We start from the raw sequence: 14,536 nt of genomic DNA, 5'->3' as shown, positions 1-14,536 counted from the left end.
CTCTTCGTTCTAGTGAATATAGAATCCATATTCTACTAAACGGTTAACAAAACATGAGAAAATCTAGGATCAGGTGTAATTCAACAAAAAATAAATATTTGAAATTATTTTATTTTCTGTTTTTTGTTTTTCATGTTTTTAACATTTTTTTTGAAGTTTTTTTTTCTTTTCTTATTCTCTTTGACGACATTATCACGAGCTCCTTCACCCTAATTACATTTTTCTGTGTTTCTGTTCTGGTTATTCAATTATGGTGCATATCTATGTTATTTGTGGTATATGGAGATCGATTCTCAATAAGGATTGGGTTTTTACAGTCGATAAAGAAAAAAGAGGTCGATTAGTAATTTTGGAATCAAGTACGACTCTTGCAGAGTTAACAGCTATGGTGTTAGAGGACTTTGGAATTGTTGACCACAGTGCTGAGTTCAGTTTTTATTAATCCTAAGAATCGGACCGAAGACAGGATTTTACAAAACCTTCTTGTACTCATCTGGCAGCTTTTCATCCAACTTGCTTAGAATGGATAATAAACATCAGTTGATAATCTTTTCAATCGTAGGCACACTTCCAGGCGGAAACGGGAGTTTCAGTAACTCGTTGGAGTTCATACCTACAAAGTATACCAAAAAAAACTATTACTTGGTTGTTGATTATTCATAAGTAGACCAAAATAAAAGATAGCATCAAAAATAATGAACCGCAGCAGCATATACAAATGAACCAACGAGAAGTGAAGCTTAAGAAAGTAACACACAATTACAATCACACAACTAATAAATTTTCTGAAACAAAAAGTAACACAACTAATCAAATTTTCAACACCTGGTTTTCCAATAGTTGTTCAAGATTGATTCATATAAGTGTATCAAAACAAAACATATTTTCGAAAACAAGAAGAAAATGAGGACAAAGATGTACGTTCTAACCTAAGTACTACAATTAATGAATATCACAATAACTCATCAAACAAGAAAGCTTAAGAAAGAATGATTACCTAGTTTAATCAAGTCAACGACCCTTGGTTTAAAATCAGATGCACAAACAAAAAATGGTGGGTAAGTGGCAATCAATGGGAAAGATGGTGTTTGCAGCTCAACAGCGAACCTGCAAATAAAAATATTTTGCTCAGTGAAATAACTCATCAAACAAGATATATAATTAAAGACATCTAACCCAATCAAAGTTCATCACATGTAGGACAAGGAATATAATGCATATGTACTTCCAAAATCATAGAATACTATCCCTGTACTTTAAACCAATAAATATTTTTATACAAACACACAATTACAAACAGACAAACGATGTGCTCAAACAACATAGCTGGAAAGACAAAGAAAATCAAATGGTTCTTACGGTATCAGCGTAATTGTAAGTCAGAATTTCCGAACCAAAACTAAAACAACTATTCAAATTTTTCAGTATTGGTTTTTCAATAGTTCTTCAAGGATGATTCATATGAGTGGATCAAAACAACATATATTTTTTGATCAGAAGAAAAGGAGGAAAAACTTTCTTTGTTCTAACCTTTAGACTAATTCTAGTAAGTCCTTGTGTGTAAATATAGTTCCCAGATTTTTTTCCGCAAGTTCCTGAAAATGATACAGACATTGTCACAAGGGATACATCAGAGTTGTGAGAAAGGGTTTTTCAAATTCAGAGTTGAATATAAACATACTGACATTGTCACAAGGCATACATTATATTATCATTTTGTAATAGATAAACCAAAGGACAAATCGATTGAGACCCATGGGAGGAAAACAACTTACTTGTGGCCGGTCGAAGAGTTGTAGAGCTTCTCGGAGGCTTCAGCGACAGAGCTAGGTACTGAGAGCTATAGAGATGGAGCTAGGTGTAGCATCGTAGGCTTCTCTGATAAAGATCTCTCTTCTTATCGCCGGTAATTTCTCAGGCTGCATTGAAACTACCCAGATTTAATTAGGGGTTTTAAAACCCTAATAACCAAAATCAATTAAACAGATTGAAGAAGCAGACAATTGGATACAGACTTGAACGAAAACTTCTTAGAATTACTGGTCTTTCAGAAATACGAGGGAGAAGCTTTGATTTGCATGGGTGACATTGAGAAGAAGACGATGACGGAGAAGACGATGAGAAGAAGGAAGTGTTGGGGTCTTTTTTTTTCCCTTAAGTTATTTTTTTGTTTTTTTACTTTGGAAACTTTTTTTTTTAACAATTTCAATATCTTAATTAGTAATAGTTAAAACAATATATGAATATCAAATACTTCTCTTTTAAGGGGTAAAAGAGGATTATAATTAATATAAGTACTAAGGGAACAATTTTTTTATAAAAAAATTACTAAAGGGACAAAGTTCTCCAATTTGTGTCTTATATTTCTAATTTTCTCTTATTTTAAATATATATAAGTTAACATACATATAACAAAAGGTAATGATATATGTGAATATTATTTTTTTTGAAAAGTTAACCACTATCGTAAAAAATAAATAGATATAACTTTTTAAAATATAAAGATACAAAGATGAATAAAGCCGTAAGACACACATTTCAATTTGAGTTCATAATTTGCAATTAATATAACAATGTATAACTCAACATATACATCCATATAAAAAATAATTATATAATTGACATTGAGAAGAAAAAGCCACTTATAAAGAACGAAGAGAAAGAAGGGACACCCACTACAGACCTTACCACAATGAAGCAAAATATCGATCTCACTCTTCGGGGATATCAAGATTCTCAAATCAGCAAAGCTTCTCAAGAAGTAGCAGAAAACATCCCTAAGCTATGTGGGTGGAAAAACCTACACAATCCTTAAGACTTAATCAGGACCGAGAAAGACTAAGAGAGGAAAAGACATCTCACCAGGTCGACGTCTAGTCAGTTGATCAGGCATCTTCCCATGATCCAGAAGCTATCCTCCCTCCGGGGGCAATCCAAGAAACGATGGGAGAATTAAGGGAGGTCATGATCCAGTATTCTAGCTGCGTAGACCCCTCCGAAAGCGCAGCCCGAAAGGAGAGATTCAGGGCTGCAGAACAAAGTGGCCAACTCGTTGAATCTGCAGCTCAAATGGTACGAGCCTCCTTGGCTCGTTCAGTGCCTGAATCCTCCCCGCAAAAATCACAGGAATGCACTTTAGCCACTATGCGATTGGGACCCCTTCCTCCCCCTAGGGATATCACGCCTGGTGGATCCCAGGAACGAGTTTCAGTCTTTCTGCGAATCAGTCAAGAACCTTTAGAGAAGGCGGCCCCACAACCTGCAAACATAGAACTAGAGGCTCCCTTGGTTAGACGAAAACCAGGAAGACCCCCAGGGAGAAAAAATGTTAATGGTCGAGTTCCTTTATCTGATCCAGGGGTCAAGAAAAGGAAAGTATCTAGAGTGAAACCCTCACCTCAGAAAAGGATCACGAGTGCTAGCCTATGTTTTGACAAGTTTACTCAAATCTCGGATGCGGCATCCAAGCTAAACTCTATAAAGACTCAAGCAAAAGCCATTGTGATGGATAAACCGGGTCCATCAAGAATCAAGAAATCAGGCACAGCAGCATCAAGGAAGTAGGTGGATTTTCAGAATATGCCTCCTCCTCTTCCTTAAAACTTATAGCATGGAACTGTCAAGGGTTAGGAAATCCCGAGACAGTTCGTAGACTCAAGGAAAATCAGAAAGCAGATCCGGATGTTATTTTCCTTTCAGAGTCAAAAAAATCCCAATGCTACTGTGCTAAAAAAAGTTGAAGATTTGAATTTTACCTTTCACTATTTAGTTCCACCTCATGGTGTTGGAGGTGGAGGTCTGGTCTTTTGTGGAAACAGGAGGTCAATCTGCATGTAATTTCAGCCAGTCATAACTATATTGATACTCAAATTATCTACAAAGGCAAACCTTTCTACGCTACTTTCATCTATGGAAATCCTGATCGGAAGCTGAAGAAACAAATGTGGGATTATCTAATCGACTTAGCCCTCATGAAGGACGCACCATGGTTCTTGACTGGGGATTTTAACGATTTACTAAACAATTCAGAGAAAGAATGTGGACCCTCTAGAACTGAAAGCTCCTTTGATGATATGAGAACTTTCTTCTCAGAAGGAGATCTATATGATCTATGCCACTCAGGCAACCCTTTATCTTGGAGAGGTACAAGAAGCACTTACAGTATCCAATGCAGACTGGATAGAGCTGTCTCAAATAGCTCTTGGTCAGAGTTGTTCTTGGCAAGCAGATGCGAGTATCTCCGGTACGATGCATCCGATCATAGACCCATCATCTCAGTGCTAGACCCTAAGAGGAAAAAAAAAAAATAAAGCATTCAAGTATGATCGAAGCCTAAAGGAAAATGAGGAGGTCAAGGAGACCATCTCTAAAGATTGGTCGGAGAGAAGGAATGAGAATGTCAAACAAAAAATAGACCAATGCAGGCATCTCATCATAACCTGGAACAAGAACCACTATAAAAACAGTCAAGTTCGTATAGACAAACTAAAACAGCTAATGGAGGAAGTCCTCACTGACCATTATCTGAATGAGATCCTCATCCAAACATTTAAAAGCAATCTCCAGGAAGCATATAAAACAGAGGAGGCCTACTGAAAGCAACGGAGCCGGCAATTGTGGTTTTCCTTAGGTGATCAGAATATTGGTTTCTTCCATGCTTCATCAAGAAAGAGATATGCTATAAACAAATTCTTAGTGCTGGAAGATAGTGATGACATCGACTGCTTTGATGAAGACAAAATAGTCAAAATCATATCAGAGTATTTCAAAGGCATCTTTATATGAAAAACATCAAACCTGGAGGCTCATGATATGATCATTAACGATGCTTTATCCCCTCTGATTACTTCGGATATGAATCAAGCTCTGATTTGCGAACCATCTGCAGGTGAGATAAAGGAATCCCTGTTCTCTTTTCACCCAGATAAAGCTCTTGGGCAGGATGTGTTTTCGGCTTGTTTCTTCCGCTTAAACTGGTCTGTGGTGAGTGAAGACATCATCCGGTAAATAAAAGGATTTTTCTCCTCAGAAAGTATGCCCCGAACTATCAATGAGACTCACATCCGGCTGATACCAAAACTCCTAGGAACAAAAAAGTTGCTGAGTATCGACCCATTGCTCTATGCAATGTTTAATATAAAATAATATCTAAGTTGCTATCTCAAAAATGTAACATATCCTGGATTCCATCATTTCTGAGAACCAATCAGCGTTTGTGCCTAAACAAGCTATCTCAGATAACGTTTTAATCACTCATGAAGTCCTCCACTTCTTAAAGACTTCTAAAGCCTCAGAGAGATGTTCTATGGCTGTGAAAACCAGCATGAGTAAAGCATATGATAGATTGGAGTGGATTTTCATAGAAAAATTCATGCTAAGATTGGGTTTCAACAGCAAGTTCATTCAATGGATCATCCAGTGTATATCTACGGTGTCCTATTCCTTTTTGATAAATGGAAGTCCTAGAGGGTACATTAAACCGCAAAGAGGAGTAAGATAGAGAGACCCTATATCCCCTTACTTCTTTATCCTTTGTAGTGAGGTCCTGTCAGGTCTGTGCCTCCGTGTCCAAGAAAGGAAAAAACTTCAGGGAATCAAAGTGGCGCGTGGAAGCCCTCGTGTGAATCATCTCTTGTTCGCGGATGATACCATTTTTTTCTGTAAAGCAAACATTAAAAGCTGTAAAGCTTTGAAGAAGGTGCTAAAAAAATACGAAACATGCTCAGGCCAACTCATCAACTTCCAAAAATCCTCATTTACATTCTCTTCCAAAAAACCTCAATCTAAGAAAGAATATATCTTTCAATGTATGTGTATTGAGACCAAGGGAGGAATGAACAAGTACATGGGACTGCATGAACACTTTGGAAGATCAAAGAAGGATCTCTTCTCCTCTATAGTTGACAGGATCAAGCAAAAAGCTGTTAGTTGGTCATCAAAACTCTTGTCTTGTGCAGGAAAGTTGGTTATGCTAAAAAGTGTCCTAGCCTCTATGCCTACTTATGCGATGACTTGTTTTAAGCTACCCCGGTCTCTATGTAAAAGAATTCAGTCGGTCCTTACTAGATTCTGGGACGAGCTGGATAACATGGGAAAAGATGGCAAAACCAAAAGTTGCCGAAGGCTTGGGTTTTAAAGATATAAACTGTTTTAATGATGCCTTGTTGGCGAAGCTTGCTTGGAGACTTTTGCAAAAACCAGACGGATTACTCTCAAGAATTCTCCTAGGCAAATATTGTGTGGACTCTACCTTCCTAGAATGCAATTTCCCCACAATCACCTCTCACGGATGGAGAAGTATACTAATAGAAAGGGCCTTACTGGTGAAAAATCTTGGCTGGGCCGTTGGAAGTGGAGAAGCAATAAAGGTGTGGAGTGACCCTTGGCTGTCGTCGAAGTTCAAGGAATCTCCCATTGGTCTTCCCCCTTGTCACCTAGAACAGGTTTTGGTATGTGATCTTATAAACCTGGAAAATATGTCATGGAATCAAGCAAAGATAGACGAGATCATACCTGCCATTAGAGATAAAGTGTTAGCGATCAAACCTAGCTTTCTGGGGGCCCCTGATCGGCGAATTTTGGTTACAGAGTGGCACTGGAGAAGAAGCAAGAGGCTGAGATTATCCCTGCCGAGCTACAAATTAACTGGAACCTGCAAATCTGGAAACAAAAACAGCACCAAAGGTCAAGATGTTTTTGTGGAAAGCTCTACATAATGCCTTGCCAGTGGGAGTCCAGTTGAGCATTCGTAATATACCTGGGAGCATCCAATGTGCAAGATGCAATGAGCCGGAATCTATCTTCCATCTTCTTCTAAAATGCTCATTTGCGGAGGAAGTTTGGAACCTTATCCCATTTGCGAATGAAATCATCTTCTCAGATGTCCAAGATTTCAATGAAGGATTAACCAAAGCAAAGGAGGGGTATTCCTTACCTCCCTTAGGTTTGCAAAAATGAATTTTGGCACCATGGGTATTCTAGGCCATTTGGATTACCAGAATCAGAAAGTATTCAAAAATCGATCCTTCTCAGCAAAAGAAACAAGCCCTAAAGGCTATCCGAGAATGCCACGCAGCTCAAGAGGGGCGACCAAAACAAACTATACCTTTGAGCCCCCCATCTTCTCACCAACCGGATCCCGATCTAGAAGACATGATAATCTGATGTACTGATGCCACTTGGAATGCCCATTTGGAATCAGCAGGACTCGGCTGGACTTCTATAGAGGCTGTCACACTCAAACGGATCACTCTGCTGCCTTGACCCATGTGACTTCACCTCTTATGGCAGAAGCTCTCGCAATCAGGGCTGCACTGATCCATGCAAAATCTCTGTTTTTCAACAGAGTAACTATCCAATCTGATTCTCAACAACTAATATCAGCAATTTGGGCAAGATCTACTTCATCGGAGATCCATGGGGTTCTCTCCGAAATTCTGTTCTGTTCTGATTGCTTTGATGTCATTAGGTTTAATTTTATTCCTAGAGCAGCGAATGTTAATGCTGACTCTATTGCCAAACAGGCTTTGTACGAACTAAGTTTGGCTTCTTAATTTCTATATGAAAGGTTTGACCAAAAGAAAAAAAAAAAAGTTAAACAACAATTATAACCAACATGATCAATTTTATTGATAGAACTCAGTCATTGATAGATATACTTTTACAATGAAAATTTTTTAAAAATATTATCATGATATGATAAATCTCCAAACACAGAATAAAATTCTAATGCAAATCTTGTAGAAAAAAATTCAAATTTGTCATGATCTGTAAAAATTTTGATAAATACTAGGATTTAAAATCACTATAAATAGTTTTAATACATTTTAAGTTAACGTTATTTTTCAAAAACCTAAAATTGTCTTGAATTTATAACATCATATAATATTGGACATATTATCCTTAATTGTGTGATATTAATACTACATTTTAGAGACTTAAAATTTGTGTGCCAAATATAATTAGTATTCATGAATGAACAAATGAAAATAGAAAATGTTATGGTTGCACCGAGATCTAAAAAATTTGTGAATTTGGATAATAATTAAATCGTGTACGGAGCACTTTTCTTAAAAAGTATGTTAACCCTTATGAAGTATTGGGTTACACAAAATCCCTTGTAGGATGATACAATCAAAATTTTCCTCTAGTTCTAGGCTAAAATACAAGAGATACAAATAGAGTTTTTTGTGTTTGTTATTATGTTGTTTTTTCTAGTTGTTTGCAATTTTTTGCTCTTATTTATTTTTTTCTCCAAACAATATTTCTTAATTTTTTATGGAATTCCAAGGGAGTATAAAGGAATAGTTAAAATAGTTTAAAATAATCATAATCCTAACCGTTGCAATGGTTTAATACATTTAATAACTATAAACTCAAGAGTTGTGATTTTTTTTGGTTGATGTTCCCTCTAATAATTGATTAACCGGAGGCTGTTCGAAAGAAACGCGATCGAAATAACTGCTTGTTTTTGGGCTCTTTTCGTAGCCACCGTTGATTTCCAGGGCCGCCGGCTCCGTCGACGGTTCCTACTTACTTTTTCCGTCTTCCTTAATCTGTCCTTTGTACATAGTAATAATTTTCTTTAGATCTGTTTTGCGTTTAATCAATTTGACGAGGGGCGAAAATCGTTCATCCGTTTCTTTGTCGAATCCAAACTAGATTGAATCTTTTCAATTATCATCTTCACATTAGTGTATTTTTCAATTTCACATTCCTGGGTTTCTCCTCCAATCCGGTTGATGAAATCGTTTTTCAATATATCTCTGTCTCGCTGGTTTTTTCTAGGCAAGATGTTGTTATGCTTGCCAGTCATGGCTTTGTCCTGCAGGATGGGTGGTTGGGATTTGGGAGCGGTGGGATTTGCGACAACATACTCAGTGCTGAATAAATGTATGATTTTCGATGGGGCTTTTAAATTTGTATACATGATTTGTATTCATATGTCTAGTCCAAGTGTAATTTCCCGTTATCTTGCCGGTGTTTGTCCGACGTTTTCTGTAGGTTGCTTGTCCATTATAACTTTTATTGTTAGTTTTGGGGTAGTGTCTGGTGGTCACTATAATTTTATGGTGGCTTACCAAGGTTTAGAACAAATCTTACCACCATGGAATCGATACACTAAGGAATGTCTTGTTATTGAAGAATGTAGAAAAATTATTTCAAATGGAAAAAACCAAAGTCAATAATTGTTAAAGTGACTCTGGTACGGAAGCATTGGTATCAAATTGTCCAAATTTCAGAACAGTGGTTGAAAACATCGGGTTTTGTCATGCGGTGTGAAATTCAAATGTTTAGTTAAGAGATGCTACCATCGCACATTTCGCATCAGATTAAGATCAAATACGGAGAAGGAAATAACGAATCTTATAATTCGTTAGCGAATAAGTCTTATCTACGGAAAGCATCGTCACAATCACTTCTTTTGTTGTATCTTTTTCAATATATGGCGCATATATCTGCTTATGTAATAATTTTTTTTCCGAAAGTTCTGTAAGACTTTTTAATTTCGATTTGAAATGAATGGAATTGTTTGCCAAAAAAAAAAAAAAAAACTCAAGAGTTGCAATGGTTTAATAACTATTAACTCAAGAGTTGCAATGGTTGGTAAAATAATCATAAACTCAATAATTTTAATGTTTAGTAAATAACCATAAACTCAAGAGTTGCATTGGTTGGTAAAATAACCATAATCTTAAAAAATTTAATGTTTAGTAAATTAACCATAAACTCAAGAGTTGCAATGCAAAATATTTGGATTTCAAACTAACTTTCAGCCGCGGTCAGTTCCTTTTTCTTTTTTTCTTTTTTTTGATGCATACTAAAACCTGTATAAAATAAGAAAAACAAAACTTCAATAGAAAAAAAATAAAAACAAATTAGATAAATAAGTACCTAAATGGGTTGTCTCCCATTAAGCGATTTGGTTTATAGTCTTTAGCTAGACTTTTGCAAAGAAAAAGACTTAGTTCAAATAAGATCTTGTCCTATGACAAGTTTTTTTTGAAATCTTCATGTTTTCTGTAGCAGGTTCTTCATCACTCCAGAGTTCTTCTGGTTTGAATGCTTGTTCTTTATGCTTTCCTCATTTGCTATTAAGTGGTGTAGCTTCGTAGAAGATATCCTTGTCGATATTTGCAAAAAAAAACTCTCCGGTTGGGCCAATCCATAATGGGTCCAGCAGTTGCTAAGAAAGGCTATCCAAGGATAACTGGATATGAGTCATCTTTGGTCTTGACTATGTAAAGATCAACAGGGGCTAGGCAATCTCCAATCCTTAGAGGTATATCTCGGACTATCCCTCTTGGAATTGCGCTTGAATAATCTGTTAAGTTAATCTTTGTCCTGGTACTTGAAAGGTATTTAATGCCAAGTCTCAAAGCAGTAACTTTGTACATCATGTTAATGCAAGCTCCAAAATCACAAAGAACATTAAGAAATCTTTCACCTCTAATGTCACAAGAGATAAAAAATTGACCTTTGTCTGAACTTTGTGCCGGGTTCGAACTGGTCTAACTTCTTGGGCGTGTGTGAACAAGTCTTTCATCTCTTGGATAGATCCTTTGCCATCACAGAAGAAGTGGCTGATCATGTAGTCTCTACATGCTTTGGCAAACAAAATTCGTTCGGGTAGACTCTGAACCACTTGGTTGAACTCTTCAAGTTTCTCCTTGTTGATCTTTTTGTGTAATCACTGGCTTCTTGTGGGTCTTTGAGATGGATCCTGCAGTGTAAACAGTTGCATCATGTGATGATCTAGGAAAAGATAGGTACATGACTCTTCTGAAATAGGTTTGAATATTCTCCTTGGTCTCCTTTCTGTATCTGAAGAAGACTTGAAGGCAACCATGCTTCCAAATATCATCAAATCCGAGGTAGAGAGGGGTCGACTTCAAAAAGATGTTGAACTCGATCAGTCTCTCTCTGGATATGCTATTGGTTATTGGTTATGAGTTCCCACTAGATGAATTGTCTCCAGGGTTTTTCATCTTTAACAAACAAACCATACTCTTTATCTTCTGAGAACTGCTCTTGAAGCTCATTGTCACAAGCGTAAACTATGTTGCAAGGTGCATAAGTGTTGGATTCCTCCTTTTCTTTTGATGCTTGTACAGTGATTGAGAAGACAGCTTGATCAAACAACCTAGAACTGGTCACAAGGGATCGGTCTTTAGAACAGGTTTTAGAAAGAGGTTGAAAGGACTCCCAGTCTGAAAACTCAGGCTCCACCGCGGGTGAAGTGTTTAGGGCAGCAGTGGAAGTGAGCCTGGCCGCGGGTGAAGTGCTCGCATCCGCGGCCAGCTCCTTCTGGCTCACCATGCATGTTTCTTCATTCCCTTCTTCTTTTTTGCTGTTCTCTTGCTTGAAGTGGTTGTTTGGCACGTCTTGGGTATCAAAATTATTGGTTCCAGTGTTCATATCATTCTCCTTATGACCTTTATAAAGTTTCTCCACTTTCTCTTCTACTTCATCTAGAGCATAAACAACTCTATACAAAGTAGCATCAAGCTCTTTAGTCTTGTTTGTGATCTTTGCCATCTCTTCGTTCATCTCCAACTTGTCTCAGTTGTAATACCACTTGCTATCTTTGAATTCTCTTTCCAAATCTTCGATCAGGACACCACAGCCTCGTCTACCTTTAAGTGCAGAACGAAGGGCGATAATGTTCTTTACATCTCCTTCAACGTTTTTGAGCCTTTGCTCTAAAATTTCATCATCCTTGAGCTCTTATTCCTTTAGGGTCTTCGTACGGTCAGAGAGATATTCGAGCTTCCTGCTAAAATCATTGGACATGGACTTCATTTTTAAACAAGTTTAGATTCAGCAATAGCTTATAAATCAAGAAATTCATTCAGCTTGGTTTCTAATCGATTTAGTTGGAGCCTAAATCGATCAGTATCACCGTGCTGGTGCAGAATCTGATAAGACAGAGGGTGAGATAGCCGTCGGTTCACCAGGGGTGGCAAATAGGGTTCATCTCGATAGGTTAGAGTTCGCGAGCCTCCAAGGTGGTGGTTCGGCTGAGGGATCTTATCCAGGTGGTTAGAATCACGGCTGAATGGTGATTCACATGCGCAGGGAACATCACACAGGTTGCAAAACCTTCGCTCGAGATTAGGGTTTCTTCTTGGATGATCCATGCTTCAAGAAATCTGAAACTAGGGCAAACAGAAGAAAGAATAAGCAGAAAAATAAAAAGTTAGGGTCTTTATGAGTTTGGTTTACTTCATATGGCATTTTGGCAGAAGCTCGACATATATATAGCCTTTTGCGGCTAAACACTGCCCAGGTCTTTTGCAAGCCCGTTGGTCCGGAGTTTTAAATTTATAAAACTTTAATGTCTGAAAGTGCACATATATACGTTATAAGACTTAGGATATCGATCCACAGGGAAGATGTCTAATCTGCAAGAAAATATCAACAAACTAGAATAGTAAGCGAAGTCATAAACTAATGGGGGTTTTTGGGGTTTTTTGGTTACGGGAACTAAAGCTAATCCTAACCTAATATCTACGGAAAACTAAATGCAATGCAAATGAGTTTCTAGAGAATATCTAAAGGGTGTTCAACTAAGGGTTCTAGACTCATAGGGGACGACTGACTTCTCCGGTTTACCCTAATCTATGTCTTAGCATTTCTAATTATTCTCCGGACGATTTATCCTTATCTATTTTATGGGATCTGCATGGAACTGGAATAGGCAAATGTATGGCTAACCAACTCTCGTCATCTTAACCAACTAATCACTTAAATATGACAATTAACTCTCGTTCTCATGCCAGGAATAAGATCATACATTTACTACTGAAATCGTTTGCTCACATCTTCTCTATAAGTAACTTTCGACTCTTGTAGTGAATATGTTCTTCTGAAGCTAGGTACGGATGATCTGATACAACACTTTCATGGTTCTGATCGATCCTAGGCTCAGAGAATAGGTCATGAATCTATTCTCATCAGTATAGACAACTTAGAAGAGATGAGATCTAGAATTTGGTTTAGAAACTTAGAAATCCTAATCAAACATAGACTCCTATCGATGACTCTTTTGAAACTTAACTCTCTGGAACAAATCTACATGATGCAGAAAATGATAGAAGACATGAAAGAATGCATAAGATGAAATAGAAAAACTAATTAGATAAACAGGAGAAAGAACAATGGATCCAGGGAAGAATCCCCTTCTCCATCGCCTAACTCTAATAAAACAAAGTTTGGTGGCTTAGAAACTCAATACAAGATCACACACCCGATAAAGACTGCTAAGAAATGTATTTATAGGTCTTAAGGTCTTCCAGGCCTCATTTAAGCCTTCTCTGCAGAGAAATGACGAAATGAGCTTTGATGTTGCGCCTTGTGGTTTGGCATAGGTCCACCGCGGGTGAGAGTCTAGTCCTCCGAGGCAGGTGGAATGCACTTTTGCTGCGGATGAGAATCTGCCGAGACTGGTGAATTTGGTCGACTTGCTTTACTCATAACTTTTGATTGAACCGTTAGATTGTTCTGATGTAAAGTGATATGAAAAGATGTTTGTCTTCTTTTGAATGTCTCCAAATTTGAGCTAGATCGGATGGTGAGAAGATCTCCATTTGAGGTTGGACTTCTGACAGTCTGACTTTGAGGTAAAAATATGGATTTCTGCCATTTTGTTGTCTTTTTCCCTAAATTTCCTGAAAAGAACCTTGAAACTACAAACATAGAGAAATCATAATAAAAGTCACTAAAGCTGATGAAAACATTTGAAAAACCATTTGAAATCAATGGTGAAAATGAGTACAAATATGGTGTTATCACAAACAAATTTTATTCTGATCTTATGATTTCTATTAATAAAATTTACTTTTTCGAAAAAAATATTTACATGAAATTTTTTTATGATAATTATTAATTTATGATATTAATGAGACCATATATTTACATATTTTTTTGTTAAAGTTCTCATCTAATTATGTTGAAGTAGCCTAACTCGGGACCATGAAAAATTATTAATTTATACTATTTATTAATTTATCGAGTATTAATTTATAAATTTTCTACTGTATTTTAAATGATTTGAAATCTAAATATTTTTCAAAATTTTTATAGATCATGACAAATTTGAATTTTTATTGTTTTACAAATTTTGCACTAGAATTTCACACTTTTTATTTGAAGATTTAAACATTTTATTTCATGGTAATGTTTTTAAAAATTTCTCATTGTAAAAAATATATATATATTAACGATTGAGTTATATTGATAAAATTGATCATATTAGTTATAATCGTTGTTTAACTTCAATTATATAGTTATCTTTTATATAAATGTATATCTATTAATTTTTTATTATAGTAGTTATTTTTTATTTTTCAAAAAATTAAATATATCACATTTTGTTATATCTATGTTTACTTAAATTATTTAATTTAAATTAATTAAGAGTTTAAAATACTCGATTTTTCTCGCAATTTCGCAGGACTCGAAATCTAGCTTCTACAATAGGAAAATTTAAAAGTCGAGAAGAAAGAAAATTTTTTAAAAAGAAAACTTTTCTTTT

General features: G+C 36.3%; 1 long non-coding RNA gene across 1 annotated transcript; it reads right to left on the bottom strand.

The window, feature by feature from the left end:
* Positions 1 to 420: 420 nt before the first annotated feature.
* Positions 421 to 1,595, bottom strand: LOC112082448. The gene is made up of 3 exons (XR_002897123.1): positions 1,531 to 1,595; positions 998 to 1,107; positions 421 to 613 (listed from the first exon to the last, which is right to left on the bottom strand). It is a non-coding gene; the product is annotated as an uncharacterized LOC112082448 (long non-coding RNA).
* Between the last annotated feature and the right edge of the window lie 12,941 nt (positions 1,596 to 14,536).

Source organism: Eutrema salsugineum, unplaced genomic scaffold (assembly GCF_000478725.1).
Source record: "Eutrema salsugineum unplaced genomic scaffold, Eutsalg1_0 scaffold_1, whole genome shotgun sequence".
Lineage (NCBI taxonomy): Eukaryota > Viridiplantae > Streptophyta > Magnoliopsida > Brassicales > Brassicaceae > Eutrema > Eutrema salsugineum.
Note: the sequence above shows the minus strand (reverse complement) of the source record. Positions and strands in the feature narration are given on the sequence as shown.